General features: G+C 41.3%; 1 long non-coding RNA gene across 1 annotated transcript; it reads right to left on the bottom strand.

Annotated features, from left to right (window-relative positions):
• Positions 1-2,085: 2,085 nt before the first annotated feature.
• Positions 2,086-7,316, bottom strand: LOC113018413 (uncharacterized). The gene is made up of 3 exons (XR_003271788.1): positions 7,008-7,316; positions 2,446-2,477; positions 2,086-2,199 (listed from the first exon to the last, which is right to left on the bottom strand). It is a non-coding gene; the product is annotated as an uncharacterized LOC113018413 (long non-coding RNA).
• Positions 7,317-16,735: the final 9,419 nt, after the last annotated feature.

Genomic DNA, 16,735 nt, shown 5'->3' with positions numbered 1-16,735 from the left:
CCAAGTGCACCCCAACACATTAAGACACTAAGAAAAGTGATGCTAATTCTCTCCTGAAGAGGGAAAAGTAAATTGCAAAAGGATGATTTAAAGAAATATCCCTTGAGCTAAAAGCTGTGAAGGTGCTGACGGTGGATGTGATTGACGGCATCAAGGACATTTATAGGAACACAGTGACCAGCAGTGTGATATCCTTCATACACCATCTCTGTGTGCTCACATAAGTGGAAATCATGACACATTCATTTGCGTTTTGTAAAGATTCATCAGCGCTGTAGACACTCAAACCTGGCTCAGATTTTATTATTGTGCTTGGAACAAAGCCATCGCGACCTTAAAGAACTTTAGCATGCATGTAGTTTAAGGTGAGACAAGATTTGAACCTTTTCTTTCGGTCTAAAATAAGTTTCAGTAGACATTTTAGTTTTCAAATGCTGACCTTTTATTAATGTGTAACAGTCATAATCGACCCACAGACCGTTATGTTCGTCCACTGGGAAGTTTTAGACACATTAAACTGCAGTGCTGCTTATTTCTAACAAAATAAATGATAATCACAGCAATGTAGTGATGTGTGTCTGACAGAAGCAGCACATAACATACTGGTAATGCAGTGAAAAATACCAGTAATGATGTGCTGCTACGGCCAGATGCACTGAATGTGACCAACACTCACACGTACTCACAAACATGCATTTCTGGAAAAACAAGTAAAGAATAAATCCGAGCACTACAGGTAACGCAGCATATTTTCAGCATGCAGTGATCTGCCTCCCACATACTGATCTGAAATATAAAGACCAGAGATTTCAATGCAAACACCTCTCAGGTTGTTTGTGACAGCAGCTTTGGATGGATCAGTGATCTCTGGAGGGACGAGAACATATTTGAAATGAGTGATTCCACAGACTGGCAGGCTTTGACACGAGTACCTATCAAAAACAAGAAAATCAGCAACAAAATATAAACAAATGCAACATGCAGGCACTCCTGGTCAGCTGTGCGTTTGTTCCGAAGTTTCTTAAATAATTATTCATAAACAGAAATTTGTTTTATATGATGTGGATAAAACACATTGTTCTCTTATTTTAATAAAAACCTTTAGAAAGAGAACTGTGGCTGGAGTCTAATCGCTGATTGTTCCACACAAACACTAACATAAAATCAACATCGTTATGAGTGAAAAACCTAAAAAAAGTTTGTTTTAAATAGAACGTGTCTAAGCTGTCGACCCTAAATAAGGAAATTATCTAAATCATTCGTCCTCATTTTCTAACCTCATTATGTTCTCTATAAGTAGGAAATGCTGTTTTCAACTCACTGGTGCAATTAGTTTGTTGTCAGGAGACAAAAGGATTTCAGCTTGAAACAGAATTAAATGTGAGTTTGTGCTCACTACTGCTGCTCACTATTCATGTCAGTGCAATTCTTTTCACAGATCTCGACAGAAAAATAAACCAGTGATACTCAGATAATGACATGCATCCAGCTGCTATCAGACAACAGGAAAGCGACTCATGCATTCATTCACCCACATGTGGTTCATAGCTTTAAGACAAGTAACAGAAATTATTGCAATCAAAGTCTAAGCTGGAGGAAAATGGACTAGGAGCAGTGTGATGCTGAGGATCCCAGGGCTCACGGTGGCAGCACATGATGATTTGAAGCGATTCAGCACATCTGCAAAACATGATGTGCTGCTAGAGTGCACCCTGGACACACAGAGTCCATGACTCAGGCTGGTGCATGTCCACGGGGGCGGGAGGGCAAAGACAAAACTGAAATGTATGTGACCTTTCTCTGAAGAAGACGGCCACGTACAATAATGTTGAATTTTTGATTCCGTTCATCTGTACGGTTTTCTTTTAAAAACAGAGAAAATGGAGGAAGTGGAGAAAAAGAGGAAGCAGATGGGGGAGGGGAGGGGGACGACGACATATAGCTCAGATATTTTTGAAGAAAGATAACATTAAAGAATGTTTCACCACAAGTATTTAATGATAAAATAATCCACACATTTTATTTTCTGATGATTTCCACCTGAAACATACTACAAAAAATAAAATAAAATCAAAGATTATTTAAGCAACTGAAATAAAATAAAAAGTATGACTGTACTTACCCCGACTATATCCTTAAAGGCAAACCACAAACAGCACACAGCAGTGGGGAACGTTGAGTCGTAACAAGCTACCTACTCTAATGTAAACAAAGATAGAAAATGAAAAACGACATTTACATGCAGCTTTTAGAAGAAGTCTTTCACCAAAAAGAAACACAATATAAACATCCGCCAGATGTCTGAGTTTTCAAGATACATCAAGTTCAAAAAGCTGAAAGTAAAAAAAGAAAGTGATTTATTAAAATACTTGCATCCCAATTTTAATGAATCTCTACTGAACCAAATGTGTATTTTTATACCAAAAGTGTAAAACAGCATCTTACCTGCAGCCCTGCAGAGGGTCACGCTTTAAACACTGCAATCAGAGCAGATCAGTTAGTGCAATTGTCTAAGAAGTCATGTCTTGTTGATGCAGCCCCTAGGAACTAATCCAGACTCATGCCACACAGTATTATTGAAGGTACAGCAGCTCTGGTCCAGCCCAGAGGTTCTCTTACAATTTTCCCGTCATCTAATTCGTGAATGTTGGCTGCAGTTCAGTATTTCATGTGTCAGAGGAAAGAAGAAAACAAGGCAGGGTTGCTTTTTAAGGATAAGTGAGACTGAAGTAGTCATCTTAACCTGCTTGGATTTTATTTATTTAAATGCATTTCCAACTACAGATATATCGACAGAATATCAGTGATGAAAAATCAGTTTTTGTTTATGGTTTGGTTTATAAAATACCTGCAAATATCCTTCACATGTGATCAACAGTTACTTAAAGGATTTTCTGTTGATTGATATATTTCACTTTACATGTGGATCCTTACATTGGAGCCAGTATTCTGTCATTTTAATGTGAAACTGAGAGTTAGTTGACTGATTCGTCAGTATAAAGAAAAAACAGATTTGAACTGGACAGGGCGGGGCCAGCACTGAACCTGATGCACCACACTTGACAGGATACACTTAAGATTTATACTTCCATAAAACTCGGCTGTAAACAGGAAACATACGCATGCATATCTGTCTGCAAAAAAATCCTCTTAAAGGGCCAAGAAGTTTTTATTTAAAACAAACAGTTTTAAATGTAAAATGTTTGGTGCTGATGCTTAACCTCCAAGGCTGCTCAAATGAAGCCTTATAAAGGCATGTGGCCACAAAGGGTCAGAAAAGGTAACTACAGATAACTACGTCCCAAACATCCACTCTCACTCACAGAAGAATCAAAGTGTGATGGAGGGAATAAAAGGCAAAGTGTTGGAAAGCTCCTGTCTGTGGCCTGCTGCTCCTGCAGTCACAGCACCACAGGCCATTTTACATTCTTCAGAGGAAAAAAAAAGATTCACTTACCATTTGCTGCTGAGATGTTAACCTGATGATGGAGGAGCTAACTAGCTTAACTACTGACTAAGAACACTGAAAGTAAACTCACACCTTCTTCTGCCTGTTTGTGTGGATACATTGTCACAATCCACAGACCAACAATCAGAACTAGTCCTCAAAAATAACATAAAACAGGAACAACAGAGGCACACACAGACACACAGGATGACTAGATTTGTCAAATAAAAGTAAAAACCAAGGAGAGTCCCAACAGCAGCTCTACACAAACACCCATCAGAGGGATAGAGCTAGCCTACTACAGTGACAGAGAGAGCTGAAAAAAGGCCTGTTTGGGGTTTCTGGTTGCTCCTGCTTCTGTTCGTAGTAAAAGGGGGTGTCCGGGGAGGAAGGGGGTTGGTCAGGTTTTGGTCCCAGTCCCAAAAATACCCCCTCCCCCCCCAAAAAAACAGACAAACAAACAAACACAAACAAACAAACAACCAACAACTTCGTGTCCCCTCATCCTTCCTTGCTGGCCTTTCACCTTTTAGCTATGTGTATGTGCATGTCCCAGTCCTTCTCAGTGCTGCCTCGCTGAGCCCTAGCTACGCACACTGAGACAGTGAGAAGACTCAGTAGGCATAAAAACCTACAGGGCTGCAGCCTTTTTCCCTAGCAGTCACTTTCTACAATACAAATCGACATTTTCGGGGGCGGCGAAAAATCTAAAGAAAATATGTGGACGCTCCCCAGTGTGTGTGTGAGACAGGTGTAAAGCGCGGGGTCTGTCGGAGCTCCCGTTTGCACGTAAAAAATTTATTTGTGCGAGGCAAAGGGGCTGCTGCGCAGCGCGGCGCATTGAGCCTGTACGCCTGGCAAGCTGCTCCACTGTCAGACTGAAAGAAAGCCTGAGAGGACAGGGAGGGAGGAGAGGGAGGAATATAAAATGAAGAATAGTGTGGCTCTGAGAGGAAGCTCTTTATGCATTCACACACAGTTTGAGGAGCCTACTTTATAGGCTAATGTTGCGAAATAAAAAACAGAAACCACAGCAAACACACGAGTGGGTTAAGTACAGTGAGCCACCAGCTTCTCTGTGCTGCGACACACAAAGGAAGCCGAGTACAGAAACACACACATGGACTAGTATTAATGCACAAATGTAATCGCACTGAGAGCTACACTCGGTGTTTGCCTGACTCTATTTTCTCATGTTCTCATATGGCCGTGACATGGCAGTCGACAGGAAGGAGGAAGACTCACACTGCTGAAAGTGCTGCTCTCAAACTACACTGTTTTACAAGGAGGTGGCCCTGCCTACCTCTCTTTCTGTTCTACGCACTTTTACACACACAGAAAAATAAAACATGGGCACATTAAGAAAAAGGCCCGGCGCTAACTTGAAATAAATCCTAGACCAGGCTCTAATGGAGCAGCTCCTCCAGCATTACTCGGTGTAACAGTGGGTGTCACAGTTAAGCTCCAGGGATGCCCCAAATTACAAAGTATGCTCGTTTTCCATTCACATGAAGCAGTCTTACTCTAATCACTTACAGGTGATGATAATGGCTAACACCACACCATCAGTCCAGGAGAAGAATTCAAATTGGCTAAGCCACACGAGGTTTCTTCACGTCTATGTCAGTCGAATTTTAATAGAATAATCCCGAAATGATCTTAATCCATTTCCTAACATTTCTGCAGGCTGAGGCCCTCGATGTGTTTGTGGTAAAGACAAAAAAGAAGAGTTTAAAGATTTGTTTACTCGGTTCTGCTGTGCAAGTCTGGATATGACACAATGGAAAATATTTCCACATCAATTCACATCTTGAAGTTTAAAGTTCTGTTGTTCCTGGAATTATGTTTTTTTTCTTTTACAATTTTTATATTGCATGTGTGAATATTTGACCTGCTGCATAACAGCTGAAGATCTTTATGGATCAGATAAAATATCTGATGCTATAAGGAATGGTGAAAAATATCCACAGCTGCAGTATTAAACTTTATTTAAATTTACCTTATGGATTTAAATTAGTGTAAATATAAAATAATACAGTAAAGAAATTTTAGCTTTTCAATTTGGGCCACTTCACTTTGTGATGGTTCGGACTGAACATATTCAGTGAACACAGCTCTAATGAATATAATAAAAGAATTATAATTATTTCCAGAATTTCTCTAAATGTTGCTGATACATTTTTGAATGTGATGCATTGAATTAATTGTTTCAGTCGACAGGAAACAAAATTCTGTCATTACAGTCTTCTTAAACAAAAAAGATTCAACTTCGGTTTTAAAGGTGTCACTTGTTGCTACTTTTATTTAATACTTTGTATTTTTGATGTTTTATGGAATAAAAGTACTGAGTTGTTAAAACAAAGTAATATTTAGAACAAAGTGATGCCAACTATTCTGCAAAAATATTCTCCTTTTTGTGAGCAGCAGTTTCTGTCAGAATAAGCAAACACTATCTCCTTGGTGAGGCACAGCCATCGTGACCTTTTCTTTATAAGTCACCAAACAAGATTTAATCTAAAAAAAAGTGAAGACATTAGAAATGTTACTTCACTCTCAGATGATGGTGTGCAGCACATACACAACCAGGGTCTTACCTAAAAACGTTGAACAGTAAGAGGGAGACTTTTTAATGTCAGGGTCCGTTTCTCGGTCATTCTGGGGGAGAGTCCAGCGGTCTGTGTGGGAGCTCCGCTTTTTACCTCGTTTTTCTATCAGTTTGTAAACGACACGCTTAAAAAGAAAAAAACTTTCCCTATAGTTTGCCTAGAAATCATCTATTTGTCATGTTGCCTAAAGCTTTGTATTAACACATTTATGAAAATTAGTTTCATTGTTCTAAAAACCGACTAATACATAATCAGAGCTGACTGATCTTTGAGTAAAGTCGAAGTCAAAGGCAGCCGCACATATTTCGATAACTGCCCGTATTAAAGTGCGCAGTCCTCGCTGTGATGAGAGGATGACAGGCTGCGCAGGTGAGAAACTGCTGAGTCACTGCGTTTTCCGAGCCTGGACTTTCTCACTGTTTCCTCTGTTTAACGGGGCGTTTTGACTTAAGTATAGTTTATTTATTTGTTTGTTTGTTTATTGTGCTTGAAGGCGAGATTAGCGTCGTATTTAGACACAGTGTGCAGCCGAGTGGGCTGGCGTGGTTGCTGGGGAGGAGGCTGTGACTAGGGGAGTGTCCCCTTCCTCTACTTTTCCACTTATCACTTAAACTCTTTTGTAAAGAAATATAAGTTCTGCACTGTTAACAATAAGCTATATTTGAACATTTGCTAAGATACTATATTATGATTGCTTTGTCTCCGTGCAGAAATGGACGCGCACAGTGTCTGACACAGTGCAGTCACGCAGCCTTTTGTTTCAAGCCGCACTTTACTTTGTCTGCTAAGCGTCCCTCGCACAAAGCCTTTACTTACAGCACATCCACGCTTACAAAGCAGCTACCGGCCATAACACGTAAACACTTTTAAGTTACTTACCTACAAATGAAAATAAAAAGATAAAGACTAAATACTTTATTAGTCAAAATTGGGGCGGAAAAAGAAACTCTTACCTTCGGAAGAAAAAGAATATCCAAAGGAGAAATAATGTTAAGATAATCCTGGTTTTACGCTAAAAAGCGAAATAGTGCGTAAATGTATTTGAAGACGGGCTCTCATTCTGTCTCAGTGGAGGATTTGAAAGTGGCGCCAACGGCAGTTGTTCCTCTGCTACCCACGCAGCCGTCACACACACAAAAAATAAATAGAAATTTAAACGTGCAAGTAGCAATATTTCATTCATACCAAAATGTGCCTGCCGACCACCGCAACCCACTCGTGTCCACAGTTTTGAATAATATACATTCTGCGATTTTTATTTATTTTTTATGTTAAATTAAAATAACCGTCAGAGGCTTTTTGAGCCGCGGTGCAAGACGGGAGATTTCTGTTGTGTTTTGAATTTCGAACTGACCGGAGCAGCTGACGTGCTGGCTCAGTGGCTCCCCCTACAGCCACTGTGCGTGCACTCATTCGTCACGACTTGATGATATGAAATTTATTCAGTTGCTCCGAGATTTTGCGGTGTCTTTTCTGTTTTGTTTTTTGATCTTTAACGATCAAAATGACTTTGATTTTGTTGTGGTATTTTCTAAACATGTATGAATAGGGGAGACCGGGGATAGTTGTAACATTTTTGACATTTCTGTCTGTAAATTGAAGCTCTTTTAAGGTAGTGGATTCAAAATGTAATGCAAAGTATTTACATGTCTCTGCTATTAAATAGTGCAGCTATTTTCTCTGCAGCACAATTACCCATTGCATGGTATGGTCTCAAACACAAAGAGTGAAATGTTACAATTAACCCCATAGTCTGGGTTAGTTGTAACATATCCTGGGGTAAAATGTAACACAATGAAATAAGGGTACTAACAAAATATTAACATGTAATCTTTGTTTATTCAACACATGACTGTACTTAGAGCCATTTATGTAGCTGTGTGTGTGTGTGACAGAATGCAGAAATCTAACTTTTGAACATATTTCAACCCCCCAAAAAAGACAAATTATGGAATTTTCTGCAACTGAATATTTCATTAATTTTGGTTGGTCTTCCTTGAGTTTGGCCTCATTGGCTCAGTGGGCATTATAACCTACAACTCTTGCACCAATTTTGAACATAACAATGAAGCTGAAAAAATGTAGTTGTTCACCAGCATCGCAATTCCATTACTTTTTATCATGGCTTACCTTGGTGTGGTTTGCAAAGTGCTTCAGAAAGATGAGGAAATCTGTTTCTTGCACCCATCCTGACTTATTTCCACTACCAGTGCTTCCTACTGGTCCATCTCTGACACAGTGGTCTGCATAATGTATGTGTGGGAACACAAACAGTGGAGGAATTGTGTTGCCAATGGCATTAACCGCATATACAAATGTGACCAGTGAACCTCTCTCTGCTGATGTCGTTGCCCCAACTTGTTTAATATAAGTTAAAGTAATAGTGTGGTAAGTTGTAACATCTGCATTATTGTTACAACTGACCCAGACTCCTATAGCCATGAACTAGCTAACATTACAGCCAACGGCTAAAACATTAGCACTAAAGACCTACACAGAATATATCCCCATAGACATACAAATAACATAATTCAAGTTTGATGAGTTTAACTGCAAAGCAGATAATGCTATTAGAAATTGAAATAAAGTAGAAAAACTTACTTTTTGGCATACAAATGACTTTTTTTCGTGTTAAATTGTCTGTGTTTGATAAAATGTGCTGATTTTTCACATGTGATAGCAGAACTGAATTGGGCATGCACAGGATGAGTCACATCATTTGAAACTTAGCCCTGATTGGAGAAATTGGAAGTGTTACAACTGACCCACGTTACAACTATCCCCGGTCTCCCCTACTTGTGTGGAGCCCCCCCCCTCCTGTATCAATGAGGTAGATGGCTTAGAAATGAAGTTTATTATATATTTTTATATATTTATATGGACATAAACTCTACAGTATAACATTCTTCAAAATTCTTTTGAAATGGCACTTCAAAAAAGAAAGAAAACCTTCATTAGGCACCATAAAAGTAAAGCCATTGACTTATGTTTTCATCAGTTTGGGATTCAGTTCAGCTCATATTGCTTCTGCACCTCTTTCCACAACACATTTCAAATAACAGTGGTCCTTCTTAATCAATCTCAGTAGAAAAATGAAAGAAATCATCTGCATTTGTTTACAGTGCATCTGAACAGAAACTCAACATTTCAGTGTGTAGTTAAAACAGCAAACATACCTTCAAATAATAAGGTTACTAAAAATCTATGTGCTTTCACATTTCAGTTTCGTCAAGTGCACTGAAGCGACTTTCAAGTCGGCGATTATGGTCCAGGAAAACCAGAGCCGTCAAGTTCCTGCTTGATGTGCTGCTCATAAAAGCTGCTCAGCATCAGCAGAATTAGGATCTGCCTCCTTGCAGCACAAAGCTAGTTTGCTCATCACAGCAACCCACTCCTGTACACCATGCCCAAAGGCATCAAGGTCCACAGTCCCACTCACAGATGCTTGGAGTGCTGCTGGTCCTAGGCTGCTGAAGTAGCTGCTCATCTCCTGAAGGTACTGAAGAGAAGCCAGGGGTGGTGTTGGTGAAGCTGTCAACCATTTATTATGTATCTGGTCAGCTTGACTTTAGATTTCTGCTCCTACTCAACACACTTCTTCACAAAGCTGTTTGTTGGCAGCCAGGTTTATCTGCAAGTCATCAAGGTAATCAAGGACATTTGTTGCCACAGGATATCTGCTCTGGAAAACATCCAACATTTGCAACATCACTTTGAATTTGTCTGCAAATTCACCTAGGGAGTTTTTTCACTTTATGAGTCATTCCACGACAAAAATTGGACTTGGATATTTTTACATTTTTACCAAAATGTACTATTTATATGTATATCCCACATCATTAAGGACATATTTAACTATCAGAAAAATGCATTTTCCCATCTCAGGCATTAGTTTTCTTTTATTATTGATCATATTTTCAAGATGTGGTGACTGTAATTCTTCAACCCCGTTATAGACACTTTGGAGGCTCTCTGAATATTATCATAAAATGTATTTCTAAAGAAATCAATATGTTTACATTAATCAGATGTCCCCCATACTAATTCAATAATTTTAAATAGAAAAATGACATAAAATCACACATTTTTACTCTCTTAAATCCTGAAATGTAACTAATGAGTGAAAGCAATCTTGTCATTTTTCATCAAAAACAGAAATCAGCAAACATTAAATTATTTCCTCAACATTTTAAGAAAATAATATATGAAAATGTAGGTGTGACGGGGTTGAGACTAGCATAACAGGGTTGAAGAGACAAATACAGCTTTACACATAAACAGTTGTTTACTCTCAAATTCAATGTACAGGACTTTCCATTAGCATTATATCTCACTTTGTAACCACGGGAAGGACACCAGATACAACCTGCAGTAGAATTACGTTTTATTACAGTTTTTTCTGAATGCTTAAACCCTAACTGTGATTCTTATAGCACAACCACTCACTGAGTTTGCAAAACTAAAAGCACAAACACTGCTTTGCACTCAGTTTGCCATTTTGTAACACACACTTTGCAAACCTGTAGCTACAATCCACTGCACAGCACTCTTTTTGCAGAACTGTAAACACAACTCACTGCTTTACACTCAATTTCCAAATGATCAACGCACTCCTAGCAAAACTATACACATTTACGGCCATTATTTACACTATTTTGCCAACTGTCTGGCACACTGTCACATGTGAAAACTTTTTTAGATAATTAGTTCACTTTGCAATCAGCCTATAATACAGGTAAGCTCTGTGTGTGGAGTACAATGGAGGGAGCAGGAAGAGTGAGAACAGATGGGTTTGGCTGTCGAGGGGCGCTTTTTTGAACTGCAGGTCCTTGAAGGGTAATACAGTTTGAAGCTGGAGGATCTCTATCCCCTAACTTTCAGCAGATGTTGAAAGGATAAAGTTGTGGTATATCAGTGGTTAGAAATACCATTATTACTTTAGGATTAGTTTAACACAACGTCAGGGCTGTGAGTCACAGTCCGCAGCATAAAGGTCCTTTCACATCAGATGCAGCATGTGCTGCTAATGCTAACTGCTAACTAAAAGCCAAGGATCCAGAATTTGTTGCTGGCTGCTGAGCTCTGTGGGTTTTTGCAGCAGCTCTACCTGATGCACCTGCTCCTTGTCGTTTCTATCTCCGACTTTGTCCTCTACAAGAGTTTCTGGGTTTTTTGCTGGTTCTTCAAATGTTCAATAAAAACATGTATGCTAATTCATAACGAAGGAAAGCTTTGTAAGTATCCCCACTAGTGAAGACTGTCCTTTCCACAACACTGCCCCCCTGCCGGAGGTTCGCAGCGCTGTTGAAAAGGTTCAGGAGGTCCCTGTATTAAGCATGTAAACCTGTGACACAAAAATCACAAAACTCAGACCACCACAGACTGTTTTCCTTCGTGGAGATGAAGGAAAACGCTGGGCTGGCATGTAAAAGGGCATTTATTCCCTTCAAGGACCTGCAGTTCAAAAAAGCACCCCTCCGACAGCCAAACCCACCTGTTCTCTGATTGGATAGTTAAATTTGTGATTGACATGACATTGGCCAATCAGATGAAAGGAAGAAAAATGGGGGTCAAAATTCGTACTTGTAACTTGAAACTTGAGTGCAGACTTTCTCACAGATTTTTTGGCTAAGTCCACACACGAATCTTTTTTACGCACACACAAATTCTTTTTACACATACAAAAAAACTGATTTACAAGTACAAAATATTTATGACCACAGTTTGAGCCCATAACCTTGTGCCCAGAGAAAGCAAAAGCCAGATGTGTTTTTTATTCATACCATCAGTGACTACAAACACGCACATTACCAACTCCGGAAGACGATCAAAGCAGCCAAACGTGAGTACAGGGACAGGGTGGAGCAACAGTTTGACAACCCTCGGAGTATGTGGCAGGGACTAAACACGATCGCAGACTTTAGAGGGAAAACCAGCACACCGCAGACCACGGCCTCTCTGTGTGAGGATCTAAACGTATTCTACGCTAGATTCGACACAGCGAACACCATGAGACCGGACAGTGTGCGCACCGCGGATGACGTCAGTGCGCACACTGTGTCTGAGGAGGATGTGCGGAGGTGCTTCAGGAAGGTGAACGCACGCAAAGCTACTGGTCCGGACGGGATTCCCGGCCACGTCCTCAAGTCATGTGCGGCTCAGCTGGCTGGAGTGTTCACGCACATCTTCAACCTTTCCCTCTCTCTGTCTGTAGTCCCAGCCTGCTTCAAAATGGCCACCATCGTCCCTGTACCCAAATCCTCCACCATCTCCTCATTGAACGACTGGCGACCTGTAGCCCTGACCCCCATCATGAGCAAATGCTTCGAGAAGCTGGTCAGGGACTTCATCTGCTCTGCACTACCCGACTCACTGGACCCTCTACAGTTCGCATACCGCCACAACAGGTCCACTGATGATGCCATAGCCCTGACACTACATACTGCTCTGTCACACCTGGAGAAGAGAGACACGTATGTGAGAATGCTGTTTGTAGATTACAGCTCAGCATTCAATACCATCGTTCCCTCGAAGCTGGACAGGAAACTGCAGGATCTAGGACTGAGCAGCTCCCTCTGCAGCTGGATCCTTAGCTTCCTGTCTGACAGACGCCAAGTGGTCAGACTGGGCAGCATCACCTCATCCCCCATCACACTGAACACTGGTGCTCCACAGGGGTGTGTACTGAGCCCTCTCCTGTACTCACTCTACACCTACGACTGCACAGCCACTAACAGCTCCAACATCATTGTGAAGTTTGCGGACGACACTACAGTGGTGGGTCTTATCACCAATGGTGATGAGACGGCCTACAGGGAGGAGGTCAGCGCCCTGACCCACTGGTGTCAAGACAACCATCTCACCCTCAACGTCGCAAAGACAAAGGAGTTGATAGTGGACTTCCGGAGGTGCAGAGAAGTACACACCCCCATCACCATCAACGGCGCTGCTGTGGAGAGAGTGAGCAGCTTCCGGTTCCTTGGAGTACATCTGGCTGAGGATCTTACGTGGTCAGTACACACAAACAAAACAGTGAAGAAGGCGCAGCAGCGCCTCTTCTTTCTCAGGAGACTGAAAAGATTCGGCATGAGCCCCCGCATCCTCAGGACCTTCTATCACTGTGCTATTGAGAGCATCCTCACTGGATGCATCACCACCTGGTATGGCAACAGCACCGCCTACAACTGCAAAGCTCTCCAGCGAGTAGTGCGGTGCTCTAAACGGATAATTGGAGGTGAGCTTCCCTCCCTCCAAGACATCTACAGGAAGCGGTGCCTGAGGAAAGCGGGGAGGATCATCAAGGACTCCAGTCACCCCAGCCATAAACTGTTCAGACTGCTTCCATCAGGAAGGAGGTTCTGCAGCATCCGGTCCCGTACCAGCAGACTGAGAGACAGCTTCTTCCACCAGGCCATCAGACTGCTGAACACGTCATAGACACCTCAGCTTCACTACTGGAACTTCAACATTATGCACTCCATACTGTACAGTAATGCCACTGTTTTGCACATGTCTCAACTCTGTATATTTTTATATATTTTATTTATTGTTTACTCTATTTAATTTGTAAAATATGTGTACACACACACACACACACACACACACACACACACACACACACGTAGAAAAACATTTAGTATACACATCCAGAAATGCATACACTATTATATATTGTACATATATTTATTAGTTTCAGATGTAGCCATTCTTGTATTTTGCTTGTTTACATTATTGTATTTTGCACAACTCTGTTGCTTGTGAAGCTCGCACACAAGAATTTCACTCACATGTACTGTACCAAAGTACCTGCACATGTGATGTGACAATAAAAGTGATTTGATTTGTTTAGTTGGTGCATTGTGTGCTTATTAATATGATGGCTTGTGTTAACTGTTGGATACGAAAATACCATTTTTACAAAGGTGTGGAGAGTTAAGCAAGGGTTATTCGCTTTTACAGGGAAACTACAATGTTTTGCTGATTGGGTGAAGAGTTTTCTTATTTGTGTGTAGAGTTTTGCAAAAATAGCCAATAGTTACAAAAAATGTGCTCAAGCCATCAGAAAAAACTATAATCTAAAGTAAAAACAACCACAACAGCATATTTACAACTAACAAACATTGCAAAGTGAATTGCTCAAATGTAACATAATGTGTGTGTGCTTGCTCGCGCTAGTGCGCGCGTGCGAGTGTATGTGTGTGTGTGTATGTGTGTGTGCGCGCGCGTGCGTGTGAGTGTGGGTGTGTGTGTCTAGGCATAAGTGCTGATGAGGTGCTAAAAGTCACCTCATCCTTGCTCCGGTAACAATTAAACTTGTTGAACTGGTTGAACTAATAACAATAATAATCAGTTAACGATTTCAGTGTGTCTGTCTGTATCAGCGCCTGTGTCTGTGTCAGAGTGTTTTTGCATGTGTGTGCCTGCATCAGTGTGTGTGTCTGTATATATGCATGAATGTGCCGTTTGTTTCATGAATTCATCTTGTGAGTCAGTTCCACACCTCTTTCAAGACTTCCACATGGCGCCTTGTCACAGCCTGTGTGGGTGGAATGAGTTCAAACAAATCATCAAACAGGTACCAGAGGATATGATCCTGATGCAGCCAGAAGAATCGGTTTGACCCAACACGATGCATGCATTTGACCTGGACTTGTGTTGTTTGTATGTTTAGAATGATGCCTGGATACAAATCATCGTCATATCTGAGAATACACCATTTACCAATCAGCTCTGGACTTTCCCACTGGATTTCTTTTCCTGGATCCCCCCCACTGCCTGTCTGTGACACAGCCGGTTCTATCTTCTGGCCAAAAATGAAACACTGGGTGTTGAAGCACTTGCCGTTAAACTGCTTCTGTGTTGTGCACATGCAGCTTACATCACAAACCATCAGTTCTCCTGGAGCTACAGTAACGACCTGGTGAATTCTCACGGTTCCAGGAACAGCTGATATCTGCTTCGGCATTTTCTCCATAGCTTCCTCAACATCTTCACTTTTCACAAAGAACAGTTTCACACTTGTGTTTGTTTCAGACAAGGCCCTGAATAACTCTTCTGCATCTGGGATGTCATGGCCCTTTGCTACCATCATGTCAGCTGCTCTTTTTAAGGCTCCCCCGACACCATCTGGTGCTCCTTTTACATGACTAGCCTCGAAAAAATTCCAAGAACCAGCCTTGAATCCTCTTATGTCCAGTTCTGTAGTGAAAAGGTAGAAGTTTCCTCGTTGTTTGTATTGCGTACAGGGTCCGCCGCTTAAAAAGTGCAGCACAGACACTTGTGGATGTTGCCCTTGAAGGTAATCTAGCACAGGATTTAGGTGCTGCCATATTGCTGGAGGGCCTTTATGTCTACTGGGGGAGATGGTGCTAAAGCACACAGGCTCTGAGAGCCCACCAACATACAACACACCAGTATGAACGGTGGCCTGCTGATGTGAAGCCCCAAAGTGGACCACCTGAGCTTGAGAACTGTATTTACAGCTGTAGTTTTCTGAGAAGTCAACATGTATCAAAGTCTCCTCCCCTGACATGTTGTTCTTCAGCTCACGGCAGAAGGCATACTGCTGGACTGTGCGCGCTAAGCATTTATCAGAGCCGTGGTTGAATGAACATACGCGCTCCCTCAGACGTGACTACAGACGCGCTGAAAGGAGATGGAAAAAGGACAGATTGTATGTTTCTCTACAGATTTTAAGGACTTTCTGTCCTTCTGCTCACCAAGAAGCTGTAAAAACTGCAAAGACACAGTTTGTCTCAAACTTAGTGTCAATAAACAGTCACAGGCCTCAGGTACTTTTTAACGTTCTTAATCACTTTCTTAGTTTATGTGATAATTCTGGAGTCACTTCTTCACCAAGTATGTGTGATGATTTTTTTAGCATTTTTTAATGACAAGATCCTATCAATTAGGATTGATAGGATCTTGTCTCGTTGTCTGCTGCCTCAGATCAGAGTCCTTCTCCTGTGTACTCAGTAGTCTTAGAGCAGTTTGATCCTGTCTCCCTTAAGGACTTGACCGCGGTAGTTAGTAACCTAAGATCATCACACTGCCCCTCTGATTGTCTCCCCCCGAGCTTGCTTAAAAGCACTTTTAATACTGTTGGGCCTTTTATCCTGAGATTAATTGATACGTCCCTTGCTACAGGCTGCGTCCCATCATGCTTTAAACAAGCTGTAGTTCAGCCTCTTCTTCAAAAACAAAACCTGGACCCAACTGTTCTGTCCAACTACAGGCCTATCTCAAAGCTTCCTTTCCTATCTAAAGTCTTGGAGAAAGTGGTCTACCTACAGTTGCAGGCACACCTTGATTTTAATATGATCTCTGAAAAATTTCAATCTGGTTTTAAATCACTACATAGCACTGAGACGGCACTTTTAAGGATTTTTAACGATATTCTTTTCACTCTGGACTCTGGCAGCCCTGCTGCCCTTTTATTGTTGGACTTGTCAGCAGCTTTTGACACGGTCGACCATGACATCCTGTTATCACGGCTAGAATTTCATGCTGGCCTAAAAGGATCTGCACTACAGTGGTTTCGTTCCTATTTGTCAGAAAGGTTTTTTTATGTCAATATGGCCACCCACAACTCCAAAATAGCCCCTCTTAAATACGGTGTACCTCAAGGCTCTATTTTGGGTCCTGCCCTGTTCGCACTCTATTTGTTGCCATTGGGCTCCAT

The sequence above is a fragment of the Astatotilapia calliptera genome, chromosome 3 (genome assembly GCF_900246225.1).
Source record: "Astatotilapia calliptera chromosome 3, fAstCal1.2, whole genome shotgun sequence".
NCBI lineage: Eukaryota > Metazoa > Chordata > Actinopteri > Cichliformes > Cichlidae > Astatotilapia > Astatotilapia calliptera.
The sequence above is the reverse complement of the archived record's forward strand: the minus strand, read 5'-3'. Positions and strand labels throughout refer to the sequence as shown.